This window comes from Macaca nemestrina, chromosome 1 (assembly GCF_043159975.1).
Source record: "Macaca nemestrina isolate mMacNem1 chromosome 1, mMacNem.hap1, whole genome shotgun sequence".
Classification (NCBI taxonomy): domain Eukaryota; kingdom Metazoa; phylum Chordata; class Mammalia; order Primates; family Cercopithecidae; genus Macaca; species Macaca nemestrina.
Window position 1 is genome coordinate 23,105,719 of NC_092125.1, and position 24,205 is coordinate 23,129,923.

Here is a 24,205-nt window from a genome sequence, read left to right on the forward strand (position 1 = left end):
CATCTTCTGCATCGATCTCACTGGGAGCTGCAGACCAGAGCTGTTCCTATTTGGCCATCTTGGAAGCAACTCCAACCAAGATTAACTTTTTATGGTGGGAGAAGAAGGGGAAAGGAAGGGGAGAGCTATGAGGGAAGAACCTGAAGTGACCCATGCCAAGGAAACAATTGACTTTTTAGATTGCTATTTTATTTTTTCTTAAATATTGAATAACACATAGTAATATTAGAATTTGGAAAGTATTTCTGAGAATTCAACTTTGTTGGGCCATAAACAAGTCATACAGAATGCATACTTAGTATTCTAGAATGGAGAACTTCTGTGAAAGATTGGAAAATTCTAGGGCCAATTGAAATTATTAACAGAATATGCTCACTTTAGAAAGCCCATTTTGATTATCTGAGTCTCCATAGCAACACCAGTGACTTAGACTCAAGGAACATGGGCAAGAGAAAGGTATGTCTACTGCAATCATATGTCATTGAACCCACGATACCTTAGATTATAAAATACATCCCAATTTTAGAGATGCTAACATGCGAAAAAAATGCATCTTAAAATCAATGGAACAAGGGACTATAAATGTTACTTTTTACTGAGAGTTTATTCTGTATCAAGTATCTGATATATAGTCTTTTTAACATTCACCACATTTTACATGTGGTGTGTTATGGTATTTTTATTTTACACATTAGGATATTAAAGCACAGAGAAATTAAGGAACTTACCTAGCATGTCATATAGCGATTAGGTGCTGGGGCTAGGATTTCAACCAATAGCAATTTGACTTTATCCGTGATGCTATACTGATTCCAGAAATTTTGAAAATACTTTTCCTTAGGTGAAAATAAATAAAAAGCTGCAAATTGTGTGATGAACCTTTATAGATACCCAATTGTACAGCCTGGACCATTAGAGGTAGCTCAAGATCACTATTTTGCAACCCCTAGGAACTAATGGATCCAGGCAATAATTATTGAAATAGAGATAACAAGACCTTATGTACTTTCTAGTGGAAATACACAAGACCACCTCTGAATTAGCCTTAACAACAACAACAATAGCAAAATCACATCTAAATTTGACCAATCGCCTAGATATGAGCATCCCTACATTTCTAAGGAAATATAGGAGATAGAGTAATATATTACCTAGCACCATGAGAATGAAGACAGAAAAACCTGGACGACGAGAGTATGTATAGGACAAACAGTGTGGTTTCTTCACAAACCAATTGCAAGGGGAAAAATAAGACACAGAGGAGGAACCTATTAAAAGAGATTTAAGAGATGTCAGTCAATCACAATGCGTGAACTTTATTTGGATCCTGATTCAAAACAAATTATAAAAAATTATAAGATAATTAGAGAAATGTGAACACTAAATATCTGATGATATTAAAGAATCATTGTTAATGTTTTAGGTTTGATAATGATATTACAGTCGTTTTTAAAATAGTCTGGTATTTAGAGGTAGTTACTAAAGTATTTGTATAAAAATAATATAATTTGTTTCAAAATAATCTTAGGGTATGGGTAGTGCAGGAAATAGCTGGGGTACAAAATGAAATAAGGTTGGCCATGAATTGATGGCCACATGGGACTTATAATACTGTTCTTTTTATTTCTACATAGTATAATTTAAATTTTTTTTGGCTACAGAGACCAGTTTTAAATTAAGTCACTTGAGTTGCCCTAGCAACTACTTTCAAAGTCTTCACTCTTCTCTAATTTCTATTGATCTTTGGCTTCTCTTCTCCATCTAGTCTCTGTCACCTTAGAACTCCCACTCTTTAACACCGGTTACCTACATCATTTTGCCTCTTTGATCACAAGAACCTCTCAAATAGCCTATCCAGAGATTTTAAAGAGTTCCCTCGAGCTCCTGTAGAGAGATGATAAGCCCTATGGAACAGAAAACTGCCAACCTCACCATCTACCACACACATCAAGAGAATAACATGTCCATCCATGGGCTACCACGTTCAGCCTTCTCAGCCAGAACCTGAGCTGGAATCAACCTGCCCCAATCTAGAAATGCTTAATGAATTGATCCTTACAACTAACCTAATTTGATCATCCCATGCTTACTCTGGAAGGGAGGCTCAGCCTAGAACAGGAGTTTACGGTTTTTATTCCCACTGACCCCTGGCACGTGTTATAATCAACCTGGTGGGATTTTCTGTCACTCAGACTAACCCCAGGCCCATACTTCAGCAGGTCGAATATTCTTAAAAAGCCATCATGGATATGTTCTTAGGAAGCTCCTTGTATCAGGTAAGATGTAATTCAGCTGTAAGCAGGGGCTCTCGACCTCAGCACTACTAACATTTTGGGCTGTGTTATTCTTTGTGGTGGAGGCTGTCCTGTGCATTGTTTAACAATTTTCCTGGCTTCTGTTTACCAGATGCCAGTAGCACCTCTTCAGGTGTTACAACCAAAGGTGTCTCCAGGCATTGCCGTGTGTCTTCTGAGGTAGCTCCCTATTATAAGCCAGTAACCTGTGAATTACAGAAAATCCGAAACAACTGTGGCTGCAAGAAGGCAGAAATTTATTTTTCCCTCATGTAAATGAAGTCCCAAAATAAGCAGTGTGCCTAGTATGGTGGCTCTAGGACCACCAGTGACTGGGATTTCTTCTTGTTGCCTCTCTATCAGTAACACACGATTTCCTCATTATGGCCCCAAACACTCTAGCTACAACTATAAAGCACAGCTTCCAGCACAGCAAGGAGAAACAGTGAAGAGCCAATGTCCTCTACCTTTAAAGACACTTCCCAGAAGTGACATAGCATGGATATACCGTGCGCCTGAATTAGTCATGTGGTCACACCCGACTACAAGGAAAGCTGAAAAATGTGTTCTGCATTCTAGGTAGACATGAACCTGGCCAGAGGTTACCATGGAGGAAACCAGACGCTGGGAACTGCTAGTTGTCTCTACAGCACTAAGACAAGCGGGAACCATGTCTGATTATCCACATAATCTCTCAGTTCTACCTGGCTGTACTGAAGTTGGGAGTATGAATGCATGGAGCCCCCTCCCCTTGCCACCATGGGCTTCACTTGGCCTTTGGCTGACTGTTGATCCACAGCTCCTTCTCTAACCGTCTGGCTCTACCTGCATCCTTTTAAAAATGCTTTCTCTCCTTTTTTATACCATTAACAAAAGTTCACTTTGAAAATATAGATAAAACCAAAGAAAAAAAATAAACATCACCCATATTCACACGAAGTTTAGATCATCGTTGTAAAGTTTCAGACTATATCTGTAATAAGAGCTATTGTGTGTTGAGTGGCTACTAAGTGCCGCATATGATCTCAAGTGTTTTACTTGCACCACCTGATTTAATTCTTACAATAATCCTGTCAGGATGGTTATTGAAGTACAGAAAAAGTAACCCTAGTCTGTACTTCCCCAACAATGCTAAAAAATGGCTAGACCAGAAGTTGAAGCCAGAAAAAGGACTCCAAAGTTCTTGCTCTTAATCCCTTCACTCCATTTTTATGTATCTACATTTATCTGTCTATTACATATGCACATACACATGCACAATGGGGTTATACTGTATTATTTTGTAAGCATTTCCTTTAAACGTAACAATATATTATGAACATCTTTCCAAGTCTTTGTATTTTCTTTTCTTTTTATTTTTAGAGATGGTGTATGTTGTCCAGGCAGGTCTCGAACTCCTGGCCTCAAGCTATCCTCTGGCCTTGGCCTCCCAAAGTGCTGAGATTGCAGGTGTGAGCCACTATACCTAATCTTTATATTTTCTTAAATATAGCTTGGCCTAGTGCTTGAGAGCCTGACTTTTGGAGTCAAACAAATTGGGATTGGAGTTCCAGCTTAACTAGAGTCTCAGCAAGATGGCTAACTTTTCAAAGCTTTAGTTTTCTCATCTGTAAAATAGAGCCATAATATGAATTTCTAATCATAAAGTCGTTAGGAAGATTGCACTGATGTTAAAAAGTGACCCCATGGATCATGATAATGGTTAATGTTTATTAAGTAGCTTCCAGGTGTCACCAAAAGCACTTCAACATGCTAGCCACTACGATTTATCCATAAAGTCATTTTAAATGGCAAATGTCTTCTATTCTATGGAGAGTATCCTGTGCTCTAGTTTACAGTCCTATAACTTATGTCCATGATAAAAGCCAAGGACCTTCCTTAAGTTGTTGGGGTGTACTAGATCCTAGATCCTTAAGGCTGCCAGGAAAGCTGCCAGTAATTTCCCTTAAACTCAAAGAGGCAACTGCAAAAATGTCAGTGGCTCACCAGATTAAAGGCCCTTACAAGAAATGACCTGCCTGATGTGCCAGGTTTCCTTCTTTAGGCTGATGGCCTAATCATGCCTGTGCCCACCTTCAGCCAAGGATCAAATCTCAAGTGGTATCCTTACTGGCAAACAGGCAGATTTTGTGAATTTTCTCTCTTAAAGGTGACTGCTCACACTCTCTGTTATCCTTTTAGGCAAAACTCAACTCCCATCCTTTTTGTAATTAACGTGCAGAAATCAGATATCTGAACTTGGCCTTTCCTCTTTTGTAAAGTGGCAACATTGCCTTATAAGGAGAAGATGTATGAGGGAAAAGATGTAAATGACAGATATTTCGCCAGCTTTAGTGGCAGAGTGCAAGGAACCTTTGAAGGGAAGAGGAGGAGTTTGCAAAGAGGAAAAGACCGGGGCTGCAAAAAGAGGAGGACTTTGAGAGGTAGGCAACTTGCCTAGCCTCACGCATTTGCCTGTAGGTCCTACCTACCCTGTGCTCTAGACTGTTTTATAATTTTATTTTGAAATTGCTCGAGAGGAGCTGCAGTTTTGTTTTTGACCACACGATGGAGCCTTTGCCTCTTAAATGGGAAACGTTTGCCCATCTTTCATGAAAAGCCAAAACGTTAGGGAGGGAAGTCGTCAAGCATTCCATGATCTTTGCTGATCGCTGAGCAGAACCAGAGCTCCACGCTGCCCTCCATGAATGAGCTGAAATTCGTTGTTTTTGCGTTGTTTTAATACCACCAACCACTAGCCTACCAGCTATTCATTTGTGCCAGGTTTTGTTTCCTGGGATATTTTTCCATTCCTTTTTTTCAGATGAACTCCTCTATTTTTTTTTTTTCCTATTTAACTTGATTCTACATTTTAAAGGCTAATTAGGGGAAAAAAGATCTGTCAAAAGAGTCATTTGGAGATTTACTGAGAAACAAGTTGACTGACTGCCCTTTTAAGTTTTTACCAAGACTTCCTGTCTTTCTGCTCTCAGGAGCGTAAATGCTCTTCAGAACTACCCAGTAAAAGACATCATGGTGCTTTCACTGACATACACAAACATGCTGCGTTATACACACACACGCACACACACTTGCAGACACACGCACCTGCAGGCACACATGATCATTCACACACATGTGCATGCAATGCATTCATGTTCATGCTAACACACACGGAACCATACATTCTCTCACACACACGCTCATGGCTACACACACTTACCCACTTACGCATATACCCACACTCACGCACCTACTCACACATGTGAGCACACATGCATGAAATACTCACATCTGTGCTTACTCACCCACAGTCGATATCACACAAATACCCTTATACATACACTTTCACACACACATTCACACATTCACCCACACGTCCTGACCTCCAAAATACGCAAACACACACTCATCACATGCACACACACACACTCACTCACTCACACATACTCTTTCACACGCAGACACACTCTCAAACTCACCTACAGATTTACATGTACTTACATATAGATCCCAAGTAAGAAAATAGAAAGTTGTAAAACATTTTTCTGCTTCCCCAGTAGTAACTAGCACAGTGCTGAACATCAAGTAAAAGCAAAGAAACAAAAACAAAGCACTTGAGATAGCAGGAAGAAAACATTTAACTGACCAGCTCTTTTCTGGATAAATTTATTTTGCAAAAGCAAACATTGGTCCCTTTATTGCTCACCAAAATTTTAAGTTACAAATGTCACAAACTGGAGTTTGTGGCATAGCATATATAAAAAAGAAGTATCAAAAGTCAAAGTATAATGCACACAGGAATGGTTACTTCTCTAAGAAACATGTCCAAGCAAGGCAGGGTGTGACCAATACTTCAAGAGGAGCATAATCATTCCCATTTGACAAGGGAAGACATCAACACCTGGAGAAATTAAATGGCACTTGTTACTCAACTAAAACCTTCTTAGCAGCGAGAATGTCTAACCCATCCCACTTGCTATCTGTAATATCAGCAAAATGAATGCCTGCCTGACTCCCTGTTTTCCTCTTCCTCCTCCTGCTCTTCTCCCCCTCCCCCTCCCCCTCTCTCCTTCTCCCCCTCCCCCTCCCCCTCTCTCCTTCTCCTCCTTCTTCTTCCTCCTCTTCTTCTCCTCTTCCTCCTCCTCCTCCTTCTTCTTCTCCTCTTCTTCCTCCTCCTCCTCCTCCTCCTCCTCCACCTTATTCTCTTCTTCTGACAATGTCAGGGTGGTTATCTGTCAGGGCCAGATGCCAAAAAGCATTGCTCTCACACACACTAAGAGTTCGGGCTATAATCTCATAGGCATAAATCAGTCATGAGTCTTAATGTCGGAACAAACAAATTTGTAATCACCTAAATCCAAGTGGAAGCATATAACCTGTTCCCAAACTGTGTTTCACATGCCCTCAGGCAGCCTCACTTATATTTAGTTTTTGAGTGACCAGGGCGAGCTTTATCTGGAGGAAAGAAAGAGTTGTTGCCTAAGAATAAACTATACAGTGGTTGACCTGTTTCAGCTATTATTTCGAGCTTGAATAGAATCAGAGTAGACTTGACCCAATATTTCCACAAAAGCAGCAAAGCAGTTGCCCACAAATAGGAGCACTTGTGTTCTTTGTGGCTAAGCTGGGGCTGGCATGCCTCTTCTTCACCTTCACCCCTTACCCTGTAGGGTCTGCAGTGCAGTTAACTGATATGAACCTCTCTCCAGGGGGCCATGAGCTCCTTGAAGGTTAGGATCATGCCTTGTACATGAATCATTCCACACATATTTGTAAGTGCAAAGCTGGCTCCACACACTGTGCTAGGACCTGGAGTGATGGAGATGAGTAACACTGATAGGACCCTTGTGCTCACTCCATAGACAATTCCAGTTCAGTGTCTTGAGTGCTATGATTGGGAACACGCGGGGTGCAGCGGGGTCACAGGGAGGCCACCCACAGTGTACTCCAGACGGTTTCCTGGAGGCCATGAAGTCTAGGTCAAGCCTCAGTCAATTTTGAAAGATGTGTAAGCAGGCATTCTCCTCGGCATTTAGTCAGTGACTTCACCCCTTCCCTACACAGCTGGTGAAGCAACAACAGGATGAAGGGGATTTGCAGAGACAGCAGGAGGAAATAGGTAAGCCAAGACTGAGAGCCACCTAGTTCCAGGCTCATTTCCACGCAAAGCCTTGAGCATCCCATTAGCTCTTCCCAAACGCCCACCCCAGAGAGAGCTCCTTTGGTTGGCGCGCCTCCAATCCCCTGCTCTGTGTCCAGCTCGCTGGCTCCACCAACCTGTCCTACACGTAATGACTTAGGACTTTCAAAAAAGTTTCCTCCTTTTCCATCCTTCCTTTTAACCCCAACAGCTTCAGGGAAAACTTGCCAGAAACAAACTTGCCAGGCCAGCTGAGAGAGGGGGCGGCTGGTGGCCCTGTGCTTCCCAGCCGGCCGTTCTCTCCGCAGGTGCCCGGCCCCTGCTTCCGCGTGCGCCTCGCAGAGCGCAAAGCGCTGTCACGACTCGGTGGCCGAGGTGATTAATTAGCGGCGTGGCCGTGCGGGGGACGCGTGCTGGCCTCCACATCTGCCCCGTGCCAGCAGGGGTCAATATGCGGTGTCACTGCTTTCCCTCTCACTCCCTCCAAAGCCTAATTGGCTGTGACACGCGGGCCAGCTGTTGTGAGAGGTGGAGCGCGGCGGGCGTTTTCCAGGACGGAGGCTGCGGGCAGGTTGACGGGCCTGTGGAGAATGCGTGCTGCTTCCTGCCGGCGACCACGTCTTTGTTCCAAGGCTAGGGCAGGCTGGAGGATCTGGGTACTAGCATCCTGATTCTTTCTCCTGGCTTTCCTCCTGGTCACAGCCAGGAGGTTGGGTATGGAGGAAAGGGGAGAACTTTCAGGGGCACGTAAAGGGGCATCAGGTAGCGCTCCTGTCCCCCGAAGAACCAGAAATCTCTCCCTCTCCCCAAATGAAATCGTTGTGCCCCTGTCGATACTCTTACCGTGGAATAAATTCGATCTCATGTCTTTCTGCTTAGGAAAATATGGGCTGGGGTTGGAAAGAGAAGACAGAGAGTGAGTGGGGTGATTTTGGAAGCTTGGGCATTGGGAGAGTAAGATGCCAGGGCTGAGAGGGGATCTGCACCTGCAGGAATTGGCTTGAGCATAGGAGGAAGATAGAATAGTACTAGGAGCAGATACAGGTCTGGTATTGGTAAAATCGCGAAGGGTTTTTTCCCAGTGTGTGGGAGAAATACGATTTGAGAGGGAATACCCTTTTTACAAAATAGTCTTGCAAAGCTGTTTTAGAATATCTCCCTTCTCAGAGCAGAAGTGTCCTGAAAACCACCCTGAGGGTCATATTCTAACAGAATGAGCCATGCGTCTCCGTGGATTGAGGAGAAAGCAAAAGGGAAGGGTCCTAACAATTACTGAGCCCCCACAGCATGCCAGGAAGGGTCCTAAGCACTGCTCTAATCTTTGGAGAGGCGCAGATAGGCTCCTTGGTCTCTCCAGGTCTTGCCACTCAGGATTGACCTAGGTGGCCAGTCTCAATGATTGGTTCATTTGTTTAATGCAGTCCACAACTTTTATGGAACCCGGGGGCAGACACTGTGATAGGCACCAAGATGAGGAGCTGGAGGAGTCCACAGGTAAGGCTAGGGAGCAAAACAAGGCAACATGACAACCCAGGGTGGGAAGTGGATGGGAGCATCAGGGTTAGGGTCCAGGGAGGCTTCCTGGGAAGAACATCCTGAGCTGAGTCCTGAGGCTGAGCAGGCATTCATGAGGAATCAGTGGCAGAATTTGGGCACGGGGAGAGGCAAGCTTAGATGTGGGACAGGCACAGATTGTTAGTGCTGGGGGGCACCGTAGCAATCATCTGCTTCCCTCTGCTCAGTCTGGAACCCAGAGAAGGCCAAGAGCTGGGCAGATATGGGCATTTCTCCCCCTTAACTATATGGACAAAACCTTAAGAGCACCTTCCTTTTAGAGAGCTGGAGGGCTGCTGGGGCTCACAAGTGAGAAGAGGGGATTAGAGAGGGTCTGGAGGTCCCTCAACCAGTAGGACAGTAATAACCTCATTAGGAGGGAGGGGGGCTTTGTAGCACAGGTAGCATCAGTTACCACCAATGGCCCTGCAGCTGACTGCATGCTGTCAGCAGTTTGAGCAGCCCATAATTGCCTTTATCGCAGAACCTCCTGCCTCACACCTCACTTCTCATTAGCCCCCTGCTGGGCTGCCACCCTGGCAGATGAGGAAGTGCTGTTGTGTCCTCAGTCCAGCTCCACCTCCTGGACCACCGTCCTGCTGCTCCCACCCCTCCCCTACCCAACCAAACAGTTGTCTTGTCCCCTCATTCTTGGTCCTCCAGCCCTTGAATCAGGGAGCTAGAGAGGAAACGGAGAAATTAGCTTCATCCTTGGCTCTCTTGTGTGGAAACATTCTGGTGTCCTTATTAAACATAAAGGCAACATTCTCCACTGTGCTGTCCAGCTAGAGCAGCGGGCACTCCTTGACTCTTGGTTAAGTGTGGGCTGTTGCTCGCATCACTCAATCAGCTCGTGTTCGGACCATGCAGGATGGGCACGGCACCTCGATAGAGAACAAGGGTGCTCCTTCAGACACTTGCAGTCTAACTGGGCGGGGTGATATCACAATGTATGAAGGCAAATAATAGCACAGCAATGCAAGAAACGTCTTGATGCTGAGTAAGTAGCTCGAGGCACAAGTAGAATGAATTTAAAGGAAATGAGGAGCTAGGGTTTGGCAAATACTTACCTGGCCTACCATATGCTATTGATGAGAGCTACAGGGATGAGTCTGGGTGCGTCCCCCTGACCTCAAGGAGGTCACAGCAGGGAGGTGAAGACTGAGTCCTGTGACATTTAAGGCAAAGTGCACAGTGGGAGCAGGGACATTGGGTGAGGGACAGACCGAGCATGCAGAGAGAGCTGGCAGAGAGGAGCAGGAGTGGTGGTTATGAGTGGAACAGGGTGGGATGGGGCTGTGACAGAGAGGACCTGCCGGGCGCTGCAGACCAGTATGGGCGCAGCACCTGCTCTAAGACGGTTTGGCATAATCTGCGGCCACTCCTTTCATTGTGCTGTTCTTTTACCATGTACCATGAACAGCGGACTCCAACCTAGGGCTTTGTAGCACAGGCCCAGGCTGCTCAGGGCCTGAGGGGCTCACTGCTACTCCTCATCTCCTCTCTCTCCCTCCCATGTGGTGGGCACAGTGGGTTTCCTTCATTTTCTACATCAGTCTTGTAAAAAGTTTAAATTTCTCTGCATAATAGATTCTCTTTCTCTTAGTGTTTGTGGTCCACCTGTTTGTTTTTGGGATTTTTCACACAGAAAGATCCAGGAAGTTTTTTGGAAAGTTAAGGTAAAACAACCAATCACTGTCTAGTTTTAACTATGCATTATCAAGAAATGGGCTTTACTGATTTCCGATCAACAACTCACTCCTACTCACTCCTACCATTGATACCACTCCCAGAGCAGACTAAATTCTTGATGTAATGAGCAAAGCAGTAGTTCTAGCATCAGACAGGCAAGCCTTCTTAATTCCTGCAGTTAGGATTCTCATAGCTTTCCTCTGGCTGCCAAGTGCAGAGCCCAGCATTCAGCAAATGTGCTGTAAAATGGCACCGCTTTCTCTGATCCCTCAAGGTCATCCAGTGGAGGTGTGAGGACGGCCAATTTAAGCTGAGTCAGGTGCAAGTTTGTGAGGGAAAAGGTGATAGCTGAGGCTCAGACAGAATTGAGATCTCTACCACCTGTTCAGCATCTCCACCTGCCATGCAGGGCTTTGCTGAGCTGCTGGAGACAGCAGTCTGTCTAGTCTGTCTTGGGATATCTTTTTCTTCACTTCAGTCTTGCTTGCCTCTCTGAGTTTGGTGTTTGGCTAGCTCTTATAACCCTCAATGGCAGCTTTTCCCAGAGTGTGTTTAGTGGAAATCTAGACCCATGAGTCACTTGATTTAAAAATAAATAAATAAATAATAAAATGAATAGTTGGGAGATTTCTGGATCTATCGTCATATGTGTTTTGGAATTGTGACCTCCTGCACCCGCCTCTTGGGAATCCACTATGCACATTAGCCTATTCAAGGCTCTGAGAAGTCTTGCAGCTCAGAAAATCTGGTTTTATTTATTGTAGCTGCTTAAATTGATTTCATCACTGAGGCCCCATTTTTATGGAACAACTATTAGCATCTCACAGAACTTGGGTTTTGTAGAATACACTTTGGGTAGAAGTTGCTGGCCTGAAGGATCATCAATAATAGTTTAAGATATACTGATTTACCAGGCTACTCTTGGATATGCAAAGCCTTCCGGAGCCAAAGGTGTAATTCTTTCTTGACAACCAATGGCTAGGCAGATGGCAGCCCCACTCATATTTTTGAAATCATATCGCGTGGCTGATCACCTACTCCATACAGTTAACCAACACAGAGAGCTTCAGAGGGGAGTTAAATAGAGGCACTGGGCTTCTGTTCAAAAATAGAAAGCCTACCTTATTTTGTGACAGAGACAGAAAGTTGAAATTATCTACTCAAGTAAATTGATGATTTTCTCAGACAATTTAGGAAAACAAAAATCCATATGCACACACACACACACACACAATGACAATCAAAGAAAGATGGGAAAGCCACCTTCATTTTAATCCAAATTTGCTGTCCAGCATATAACTGGTTAGCCAAAGCAAGCACTGTATATGAACACAAGGAGGTAATAAGTAGTTATGAAATAAACAGTGCCCATCATCTCTTTTCCTTATCTTCTGAAAACAAAAAAAAAGTGAGGTCAAATTGCAACAAGAGATATTGTTTCATCCATTCTTTACTTTAACAAGCATTTATAAGGTGTCTACTACACTAAGAAGAAAGAGATAATGTTTAGGTGAATAAGATATCAATCATGCCCTCAAGAAATTAGCAGGTTTGTAGGAGAATTACATGTAGACTCTGAAACTATAATCATAGAATCACTGGGCTTTAAACAGAAGCTTCTTAGAGGCCATACAATTTAAGCCATCATGTTGACACATGAGAAAACAGAGGCTTAAGGAGACTGCTGAATGCATTTAAGGCCACACGCCGTCTCAGTCACAGGGCTGAAGCTTGCATTGTCCTCCTGACTCCCACCAAGGCACCTCCTCCTACTCCATGAAGAGTGTGATAGAGCCCCTAAGAATTGCAACCAAAGTGCTATGGAGGCTTAGAGGAGAGGCCCTAGAGAAAATAAGACATTTAGGCTGAATCTTTAGAAATATGTAAAATTTTGACAGGTTGGAAGCAGTACTGAGGATGCAAGTGCATTCCAAGAGGATGGAATAGCAAAAAAAAAGTTTAGAAATGAAGAAGTGCAGGGAAGATTTGGATTACAGAAAAACCATCCAATTCTTGGTCAGATACTTGGTAGAAGGGAAACATCTTATAATGGAATTGACCCTGAAAGATTGGTAGAGCTAAAACCCTCGGCAGCCCAGTCAAACCAAGGACTAGATGAGGTCAGTACACCATGGTTTGAGCCATGTGCAGGAGCTGTGGAAGCTGTTGCATTATCAGGCCAAAGCAAGACATGCTGCAGAAGGATAAGGGCAGCATAGCAGGGAACAGAGGGTGAGATGCTAGTGACTCAAGAGGCGCAGAAGACGGAAATTGTTGGAGTGCTCAGAAGGAAGCAAGTCTAGATGGTGAGTGACATTAATTCAGAGGACTTTTCTGGAGTCAGGAACAGGGGTGATGAAGTTTCCTCTCCACTAAAACTTTTAGTAGCAGGTTCAGTGTCATCAATTCATCTCTCCAAAGTGCTCTAGTTTTGTGCCTGGTAAGAACTGAAATTGAGGAGGGAGGTTTATGAACCCTCAACATGATTTAGCACTTGGGGTAATATAAACCTTGGGAAGAGAATTACCCTCCTGAAGCTTGGCATTATCAGACTATGCAATTAAAAGAAAACTGAGTATTGACCTCACTCTGACAGGGTGTCATCATAATAATGATTTCAGATTCCTTCTCTTTCATTCATATTCTTTCTTTTTAAATTAAGCAGATGCCCATGTATACATATTTAATTACTGGGAAATTCTTCATCAAGGAAGACCTTGGTGCTCAAACCATGCTTGATCAGTATTTCCATTTGCTAGAGCTTTTTCTTGGCATCTTTTGCAATATTGTTTTGCCTAGCATTGGAGAGATCTATAAGTGGATTTTTCAAATACTGTTTCAAACTGATCACAGAAGTCCCCTCATATTTGAATATAAGCAAATAATCTAAGTAAAATGTTTTGATGCTTCCAAATATTCAGACACTTGTCATTGTAGAGTCAAGATACTCTACGATATAAGATACTCATATATTTTTACATAGCAAGTGATACAGATAGTCAGTAGTATGATAACACAGGCTCAGAACTGGGTCACAGTTTAATTCTTTAGCAAGAAGAAACTCTGATTTGAGTATTCTCTGCAAATTCATTTTTGTGATTCTTGCCATTCCTGCACAATGCTCTTTCATACCAACACACACACTCTCTCCCAAAGAGGTCTTCATCTGAATGCCAGCAAGGCTGTGAAAACACCTCCAATCCCTGTGACCACAGGGTTTACTGCTGTTTCTGAGAGGGGAAGGAGAGCTGAAGGACCCAGCCTTATGTTCAAATCATAAAATCAATAAGCCCTTTCTAACAAATTAACAGGAAATGAAAGGAGGAGGAAAACAAAGAAGGAAAGAAAGAAAGGCAGAGACAAGGAGAAAAGAAGGAGAATGATTCAGGATAAACCCACTCTGTGCTGATACATGCTCTGCAAAATAATAGAGAAACACATAGAAGCCCGGCTGTGCATGTGTATAAAGAAATCACGTGTGTATATCACAGTAGTAATTAAAACCTCTCAGTCAGATGCTATAGAGAGATTAGTTGTCACATTGTGTTAAAGGAATCCTTGCCTTATTCCCTAGAAGGGGACAGACTGCCTGCCGTCCTGTCATCTGTTCCTGTGCTAGAGTGACCCTCAGCCAAAATGCCTCGCTGACAGATTCTGTGCACAGAAGAAGCCCTTTGCAACTCGGGACTGTTCTGCCACTAAATAAGATAAAAAATGGATCACGTCTACGTGCCCAGACACTCCAACCTTGTGTTCCAACAGCCAACCCAGTTGTCTTCAACGAAGACTGTAAATGCTGTGTCAAAACTTTCACTTTCCCGTCTTGCTTTTCAGGAAGGCCAGTTGGGAAATTCAACAGGCAGCCAGGAAGGGGCAGGAGTAAAGTGTTGAAGCAGAAAGAAACTTGGTCTGGAATTCAGGGGATAGTTTCTGGTCCTCAGCTCCACCAGGGAATATAAAATCTTAGCTGAGTACCTTGAGTTTCTCATCTATAAACTCATATAATAATATGATAATAATATAATAATGAGGAGATCACCTGGTTCCAAGTCAACCATTATTCTGTTATCCTAACCAAGTCGAACAGATGATATAGTCAATAAGTTGAATGAAGAGAAATGAGGTCTATGGACATTTTTTCCTTACCAAGTAACCTGTTGATTCAGTCAAATATTTTGTCAGCCTACTGAAAGGAAAAAAAACTGGTGTTCTTTATCTGCCCATTTGTTCAGAACTTGAATCAATTCCTTGCCCTCCAAAAAATGTTGATGCAAATTGATTTGACAATGATGATGACCGTGAAGATTTTTTCTTCCTTTAAATTCAAACCTTTCTTTTAGGAAACATTTGGATGTTAACTGCACGATTGTAGAAAATGAAAAGTTAAGTGGAATTGCTGAAATGTTAGGTTCACATGACACCACAAGTCTCCATCCACATGGTCCAGTATGAAAGGGGACTGGGCGATTCCGCAGTGACAGATTTGGCCTTGCCTGGTGCATGTACTTCAGGGTGGGAAGCTGACTCTGATACCACTTATTAATCAAGAGCCATGGCTTTATTTACCCTCTGTGTTCTCAATACTGACTCACCATCTGTAAAAACGTGATGTGAGTTCCCCACAGTCCAAGGTTTGTTCATAAAACTTACGTATTCAGACAATGGATCCCACCTGATGGTCTAGAGTTGACGAGAGTCAATAGCAACAGATTACTATAAGAGACTGCTGATTGTTCCAAAACATCTGTTCTCCTTTTCTTCCTCAGAATTCAAGTTTTAGCTTGCTACCTAGCCGCTCAATATGGCCATCTGATTAGGTTCTGGCCAATGGAATGTGAGTAGGAGCTACGTGTGGCATTCTGGGCACTCCTAAAAGGATTGGGCATATGCCCCCCTGGTCCTTCTTAAAAAAATCTTCCCACTGCACTACAGGGTTAAGCACTGGAGAAAATACCTGTATCCAGGAAGAAATAACACTTTTAAAGGGATGGACTGCACCAGGCATGGTGGCTCATACCTGTAATCCCAGCACTTTGGGAGGCCGAGGCAGGTGGATCTCTTGAGGTCAGGAGTTTGAGACCAGCCTGGCCAATATAGTGAAACCCGGTCTCTACTGAAAAAATACAAAAATTAGCCGGGCACAGTGGTGTGTTCCTGTAGTCCCAGCTACTCGGGAGGCTGAGACATGAGAATCGCTTGAGCCTGGGAAGCGGAGGTTGCGGTGAGCTGAGATTGAGCCATTGTACTCCAGCCAGGGCAGATAGAGTGAGATTCTGTCTCAAAAACAAAAAAAAAGAAGGAAAAAAAAAAAAGGCAGAGTGCTCCTACCAGCCCTGAACAACATAATTACCACTGGACTACTTTACGAGAGAAAAATAAATTTCTATCTAATTGAAGTCACTGTGTTTTGGGGTCTGTTTGTTACAGCAAGTTAGACTGTACTGTAACTAATACAATCAGACTGCCATGCTTGCACAAGACTGATGTATAAACCAAATGCCAATTTGTTTGTCATTCCTACCATTATACATTTCCCAAAACAAAAATGTTTAATTCCTTCCACAGAGCATTCTTTTCCTATTCAGGATCCAAGAAGAAACTGCATTAGAAGCTCTTTTATTAGATACTGTTAGAATTGATGGTTGGTTGTTAACCTAGACAAATTAGTTAAGGTGAAGAATCATTTTAAAATGATACAAACACATACATATTAAACATGTTTATTTGAAAATATGCGGGAAACTTCCTGAAAATCTCTTGAAAGAGAGAGAGAGGAGTTGGGCTCTTTATCCTGCTGCTGAATGATTGGAGCTCTGGAAGCTGTATTGGACCACAAGGATGACAGTCACTTTCCAGGGAGAGTGGAGCAGAAACTAGGAGGGAACATGAACCCTCTGCAACCTCATGGAACTGTCATCTGAGCCTGGACTTCTGTTCCATGATAGATACTGTGGACATCAGTTTCTACGTTTTATGGAAGGAATGGAGAGTATTGGTCAGTTCAGCACATTGTTCAAGGAGTAATCAATTAACAGTGTTTACAGAGAAATTAGATTCTGGAACAAGCACAGGTTTAGATCAAAGCAAATTATGTAGCTCTGCATGATATATCATTCAAGTTACAGAAAGGCTTAATGAATGTCTCTATCTTACAGTATGTCTCTCTTGTGACCAGAATTTTTGTAACCACTGACTATATCATTTCATGTTCTCTCTGTTAGTACTGAAAACTGCTGACAAGTTTTTAAAATTTCTGATTGTTTTTAAAATCACCATAAGCCAAAAGTATAATGTAAGACAAGTTACTATAAAATTGAATGGCTTCAGTTTAATTGGTCTTCTTAGCTACAAATGGTTCTTTTATGTGCTAGCTATAATCATTTCCTTGGCTTCATTAGCCAGGTCCCAAAATTAGCTGAACTAAAATTACTGAAAGAAAATACGCCACCAACTATGCTTGGTTAAGGATAATACCAAGGAGGAGTTTATGTAGCTTACAAAGGTCAAATCAGAAGGGATTTGAAGTTCATTTACAGACCCCTGCATTGCTTCCCAAGGAAAATTCCACCTAAGCTATCCCGAGACATGATATAGAATCATCTTGAAAGACCTGCCACGGAAGTCAGCAAAATGATTAAATGGCTAAAATGAGTGCTTGCTCTGTATTATTCTTTAAAATGATTTAAAATAATATATGAAGCTGTAGTCATGGAAATAATGAAATAATTATAAAAAGATGAGCTCTACTATTCATTTGTTTATCCCTTTATATATTTAGCTGATGTTTATTGAAAGCCTCTGATTTACTGTCCTAAGGGCAGGGTATCTCAGCGCAACTAGCTGACCAACAGAGATGTACGTTCCCTTTCCATGGAATAGAGTTGTTCCCCTACCAGGACTACATATGCAAGCCCTTGTGCATCTCAGTGACCAGTCTGGCTCATGTTATGTGACTGTAAGTGATGTGTGTTACTTCTAAGCCAAGATTGTTAATACCCATTATGCCTTCTCCACCTTCTCTTTCCTTCTACAGTGACCTTGAAGACTCTGTTGAAGATGCTGACATCGCAAGATAGAAGGAACATGGGTCCCTCAGTCATCACTTGCTGCAAAACCTTCCCAAAGAATCAACCAACCAGGAATACCATATTGGATTTTGTATGAACAAGAAAAAATACATTTATTCTGTTAAGCCACTGAGTTTTGGGGTTGTTTTGCTACTGCATTTAACCTACTTTGATTAATACTAGATACATAGAATTGGGGAATATAAATTTCTCATTTATTGCAAGCAACTGATCCCATTATTAAGATCTTATTCCATTGTAATGCAACTTTGTTAGAAAATATTGGGAGTTTATGAAAACCTCCCTCTGAGTATCTTAAAAGCCTTCTTTATACAACAAAATCTCACGAAAGAATGAGAACAAACCCAAACTAATTGCATTTTGGCAAACATTTCACACATATATTTGCAAGTTAAAATCTCTATAGACAATTGCCTAGTTTACAGAATGGAATGTTGGAAAAGATTGCAAATGAGACCATCGGGTGGATGGACAGTTTTAGTAGGACTATTCTGCAAGGTCTGGAAAATTTACCACTGATCGTTTAACTGTCTATTTATTTCCTCCCACCCATGCCCCCCAGACCTTCAGATATGTGTGATTTATGAAAAGGATACAGTGTCAGGTGAGGTGCATGCAGAACCTGAAGCCGTGGACACCCAACACTCAAAGAATGAGTCTTGGGGTTTGGGTCTTCAGAGTGCCGAGTCATGACCTGCCTACCTCTCTATAGAGCTTCTGACCTGCTTTATCTGACCCAGACTCACAAGCTAGAAGATGAGAACAGCATGGACAGTAAAAGGCAAAATATTTATATGATCTGAAGAGAGACAGAGCATAAGATGAGAGCAGCATGGATTGATAACCGAAATAAAAACTTCACAAAACACTTACCATTACTACGTGCAACGCAGTCAAATATTTTCTGATTCCTTTTGTACAATACTGATTGAAAAGATAAACTCTTTTCACAACCCTCTAATAAATTAGAATTCTCAGTTAGAAAATTGTCTCATCTAAGCATGTGTTATCCTTTCCTTGTTAAATTTCCATTTCTACTGGTCCTCTCCTTAAATAAAACCTGTACTTAAGAAAGGACATGGTCTCAGTTAACTCTGTCATGTGGAGAACTGTAGTAAAATTGTTGCCTTCACAAGGAACAGCTGAATTTTTATTCTTTCTTTTCTTTTCTTTTTTTCTTTTCTTTTCTTTCTTTTTTTTTTTTTTTTTTTTTTGACAGAGTTTTGTTCTTGTTGCCCAGGCTAGAGTGTATTAGTGTGATCTCAGCTCATTGCAACCTCCACCTCCTGGGTTCAAGCGATTCTCCTGCCTCAGCCTTCTGAGGAGGGGGGATTACAGGCATGTGCCACCACACCTGGCTAATTTTGTATTTTTAGTAGAAATGGTGTTTCACCATGTTGGTCAGGCTAGTCTTGAACTCCTGACCTCAGGTGATCCGCCCTCCTCGGCCTCCCAAAGTGCTGAAATTACAGGCATGAACCACTGTGCCTGGCCTGAATTTTTATTCTTAAAGCTGAAATAAATCTCAGATTTTTTGTATTGCAATAGATGACTTAATAGGCCAGCTTATGAAGGTTAAAGTTCTCGGCATATCTGGTCACAGAGTTGGAGATTAGAACTCAGGTCTCATGGTATGGGAACATTTCCAGTTATTACTCTGCCACCTCTCTAAATGAGTGCCCGTATCCTTTCATAATCAATTTTGAGATTAGTAAGATGGGAAGAAAGGGTTTTGCAGAGGAATGGTATTGGGTGCCAGGAAACTCTCAAATTGTATTTATTTGTTTATTTATTAATTATCTATTTATTTTGATCCAATAAGATACTTCATTGACTAAAAAATTTATTCCTTCATATATTTCTATAGATTATATTTTATTGTGGCAAAACATATAGTTTACTATCGTAAGCGTTTTAGGTATACAGTTCAGTGGTATTAAGTACATTCATATTGTGCAACCATCACCACTAGCCACCTCCAGAACTCTTTTATCTTGCACAACTGAAACTGTATACCCATTGAACAGTAACTCTCCATTCTTCCCTCCCATATCCCCTGACAACCACCCCTCTGCTCTCTTTCTCTACCTCAAGTTGTATTTTGGGGTTGTTTTTTTACATCTAAACCACCCAGCAAGTAGACACAGAGTGGGCAGGTGGGATGACTGGCTAGCTCCATGTACAGGCTCACAGCATACTGATTTTAAATGTCACCCCTTAGCTCAGCAGGTGGCGCTCTCTGACATCAATTGACTCTGAGGCAGCTCATGGAATTAAGGGAACTGTTCGTGCAAGTAAGCTGGAGCTGGTATGGAAGGTAAGAAAGGGCAGGGAGAAGGTAAACACTGATTGGCGGCTCTGTACTCTGACTTCAGAAGCCACATCCCTGCAGACTGGCAGAGGCAGACACTGTGACTGACAGCAATAAAGACAAAGCAGCTGGTGCCCCATTAATAATCACAGGCTCCAGGGAATTTGTCCCCCTGCAGATGAGGACAAACGGTGCAGGCTGTCATCAGGGTGTGCTGGGAACACCCTCAGTCACCCTGGAGGCAGGACTTCATGCCCCTCACCTTTTCAACTTGCTTTTCTAGGGGCCTGTGACATTTATTTCCTGACCTCAGGGTGACATCTCATAAAGGCAAAATTATCCTAACCCAGTACCTTCGAAGCTATCAGCATTAATCCATGTAACTCATTACAGTAAATGACAACAGCTATGATGGACAGAGCTGTAGGGGGATGTAGAGTTCTCATCTTGCCCCTGTCCAGTTTGTCCCAAACAAAATACATTTCTATTACACACTTAATCCCTCTTGTCAATGGTAGTCTCATTTTAAACAGACAATGGAAACAACCTACAAAAGTCACACTACAAACCAGAGAGAGCCATTGCCAACGGTAGTGAGGAAAGAGTGATAGCCATGAGCGATCAGCATTACTAGTGGTACTCATTAGAGGTACTTTCAAACCCTAATGAATTGCCAGCATGGATGGCCCTACCCAAGAAACCAGTGTTAAATATTCACAGACAAAACAACTTCTGCCTTAGTTTGGGGCATCAGCCTTAGTTTGGACTCCATACAAAGAAGAGACTCTGAAAGTAGCCAGTTCATAGACTCACCACTCCCTAGAAGTGTTGTGGGGTATGAACTGCCAAAGAATGTACTTGTATATCTGGATGATATATACTAAAGACTTTCTGTTTGAAGCCAGATACTCTGACTGGGCACGGTGGTGCACACCTGTAATCCCAACATTTTGGGAGACCAAGGTGGGCGGATTACTTGAGCCAAGGAGTCTGAGACTAGCCTGAGTAACATGATGAGACCGTGACTCTAAAATAAATAAATAATGATAAAATAAAAATTATATGAAGCCAGAACCTTTGGTTCACATTCAGGCTCCTCCTCTCACTAGCTGTTAAAATTGAATAAGACACAAGCTGGGCATATTTTTGTTGTTGTTTGCAAAATGTATGTAATACCAACTGTCTCTGCCTTCTTCATGGAACTGGAAGGATGAAATGAAATACTGTAAATAAAATCATCCTAGGCCATGCACGGTGGCTCATGCCTATAATCCTAACACTTTGGGAGGCCAAGGCAGGCGGATTGCCTGAGCTCAGGAGTTCGAGACCAGCCTGGGCAACATGGTGAAATCTCATCTCTACTAGAATACAAAAAATTAGCCAAGTGTGGCGGTGTGTGCCTGTAGTCCCAGCTACTCAGGAGGCTGAGACAGGAGAATTGCTTGAACCTGGGACGCAGAGGTTGCAGTGAACCGAGATCATGCCACTGCTCTCCAGCCTGGGCAACAGAGGGAGACTCTGTCTCCAAAAATAAAAAAATAAAAAAATAAATAACCCTAACCACAAACAGTAAAGGCTACAGTGATCCCTGTGTAGAGGCACACGTGGGCACACACACACACACACACACACACGGAGAGAGAGAGAGGTAAAGAATTTTTATTTATTTCATTATAAGAATTCTTCAGCAGTGCTTATGAGAACCTCTGTCTGTTCTTCTGCTCTGGGGATATTCGCCACAATTTTATGAAATGATGCAAGTTGCAGAAAATGTAGAGCCATTTGCAGGATTTTGATACATCTGAAATAGAGGATGTATGAGGTAACCACTTTGCAATGTGTGAGTTGAGGGAGAGGGTACATATAATACAAAGTTATACAGAAGGTTTCTCCTGATACATAGAATAGATGCTCTGAATCCCAGAGTTCAGTACAGACCTGGAATCACACTTGCTAAACTACAACGAAAAGTGTCATGTTCTGGCTTGTGATGCCAGTTTTGCTGGCCTGGGTGGTGAAGGCTGTGGAGTCTCTTCTTTCTCATGGGCTTCTGCATTCATGTATTCTCACGTGCTTCTGGGCAACTGTGATGCTTACACAGGGAAGTGTTGACCAGATATCCAAAGTATGCTTTCTAAAGAGCAAAAAGTAAACCAGGCTAGATCATTTCAACCTGAAAGTTGAAAATAATGTAAGAACAAAGGATCTGTGAGCAAATTACATGGATCTGTGCACACACTTATCCTCACACATAAAATATACATGTGCGCGTATCTTCTGTGATGCCTTTATTTGGGTATCTGCCTACTAATACTCCAAATCATGTATCTGTTCCGAATAGTACCTCCCACCACACATTGCTTGTTTTTCTGTCTCTCCTACTGTAGGCAGAGTAGTAGGAGGGCCAGGACAATGTCTAATTAATCATTATATTTCCAACAGCTAACAAACTGCTTAGGTTAAGAACTATTAGTAAAATGAATGAAGGACGAACATGGCCACTCTCACCTCTCCCAAAAGAGAATTTTCTAAAGCATTAAAAACACAGTTATTTGTTTTTATGAGAAAATTGGATGAATTGCACAGGCAGTTTGAACAATTTATTTTGGGGGCAGCTTTAAAAATAAGGGAGATACCTCAGATGATATAAGTGCCATCTTATTAGAAGGAAGCAACATGAATTAAATCCATGGACCATCTGTGTCAGAATCAACAATGAGATTTTAGAAAATATAGATTCCTGGGCCCAAGACCTGGAGATTTCTGATTTAGTAGATCTTGGGATGTGGTCCTGGTATTGGTAGTTTTTAAAAGTCCCATAGATGATTCTGGCAGTTATTAGACTGGGGACCTTAGTCACCTTCAGGGCAAGTTCAAGCTGGGTCTGATTTGAAGATGAGTCCTGCTTTGTCTAGATTCAAATCAGAAGAGTCTGCCTGGTGAGAACTCAGGATGAAATGAAGATATTGAGCAGTTGGCTACTTCTGGTTTTAAATACTTGAGATTACAAAGCATGTTTAAGCTTCTGAAGAGATCATGAGTTCAGTCTCTCGCTGAGGCTCTTGGATGAGAAAGCTCTCTTCAGAGCCCAGAGCAGATGCTGGGATGGAAGAAAAAAGGATAGGATTAGAATTTAAGGTGAAATAAGTGAACAAATGAATGAGAAATAAAGGGCATGGGGAAATTTTAAAGAGGTTAAGGAGCAGATTTTTTTTTTTTTTTTTTTTTTTTTAGTTTGTTACAGGGAACAAATGAATAATTTATCTGGCACTTGAATTGTTCCACATCCTAACGTTTTTCCACTGCACCTACTTAGGGAACAGGTTTATTCATATGTTGCAAAGGAAGACACTGAGGGATGGTGAGAAGTGACTTAATTTGCGAGCAAACCAAGTAATCTGCTCTTTTCAGTTGCCATTAAGTAATGGTTAGCAGAGAGGGAATCATCTAGACCAAGTTTTAGGCTAATTGGTTCTGTATTTATGGTACGGACTTACCAAATTTAGTAAAATATTTAGCATTCATTTAGTCAATGCTAAAAAATGTAGCATTCATTTAGTCAATGTTTATTGGACAATTACCTTGTGAAGATCTCTGCTAGGCAGTCTGGCTATTCAGATATGAATTTTACATGATCCCCACCCGCTGTAACCTACTCCACGAAATCAATACCTTAGAGTTTTATAGGTCTTTGGATATTACAAATTTCTTACATCATCTCCTTTCTCCTTTCCTGTATCCTCATTTACCCTCCTTCTTCCTTTACCACCATAACCATGTATCTCTGTTCCAGCTACACTGTCTTACTATTCTTGAAACATACTAGAAATGTTCCTGCCTCTAGGCCTTAGCACTGCCTGTTCCCTGTGTTTTAAATACTCCTCTCCAGATATCTGCATGCCTAACTCCCTCATCTCAAAGTTTTTGTTCAAATGTCACTTTCACAATGAGGCCTACCCTCATTAGTCTATTTAAAATTTCAACCTGCAATGCCCCACAGATATTTCTGATGCCCCTGGCTATGCTGTTTTTTTTCCCCTTAGCTCTTATATCCTTCTAACATATTGCATAATTTACATATTTATTGTGTTTGCTGTTCATTATTTTCTGTTTCCTAGTAGAATATAAGTCCTTAAAGGTAGAG

General features: G+C 42.1%; 1 long non-coding RNA gene across 1 annotated transcript; it reads left to right on the top strand.

The window, feature by feature from the left end:
- Positions 1 to 343: 343 nt before the first annotated feature.
- Positions 344 to 17,848, top strand: LOC139356492 (uncharacterized). Its single transcript, XR_011608448.1, has 4 exons — positions 344 to 456; positions 3,657 to 3,743; positions 7,341 to 7,395; positions 17,696 to 17,848. It is a non-coding gene; the product is annotated as an uncharacterized lncRNA (long non-coding RNA).
- The last annotated feature ends 6,357 nt before the right edge of the window (positions 17,849 to 24,205 follow it).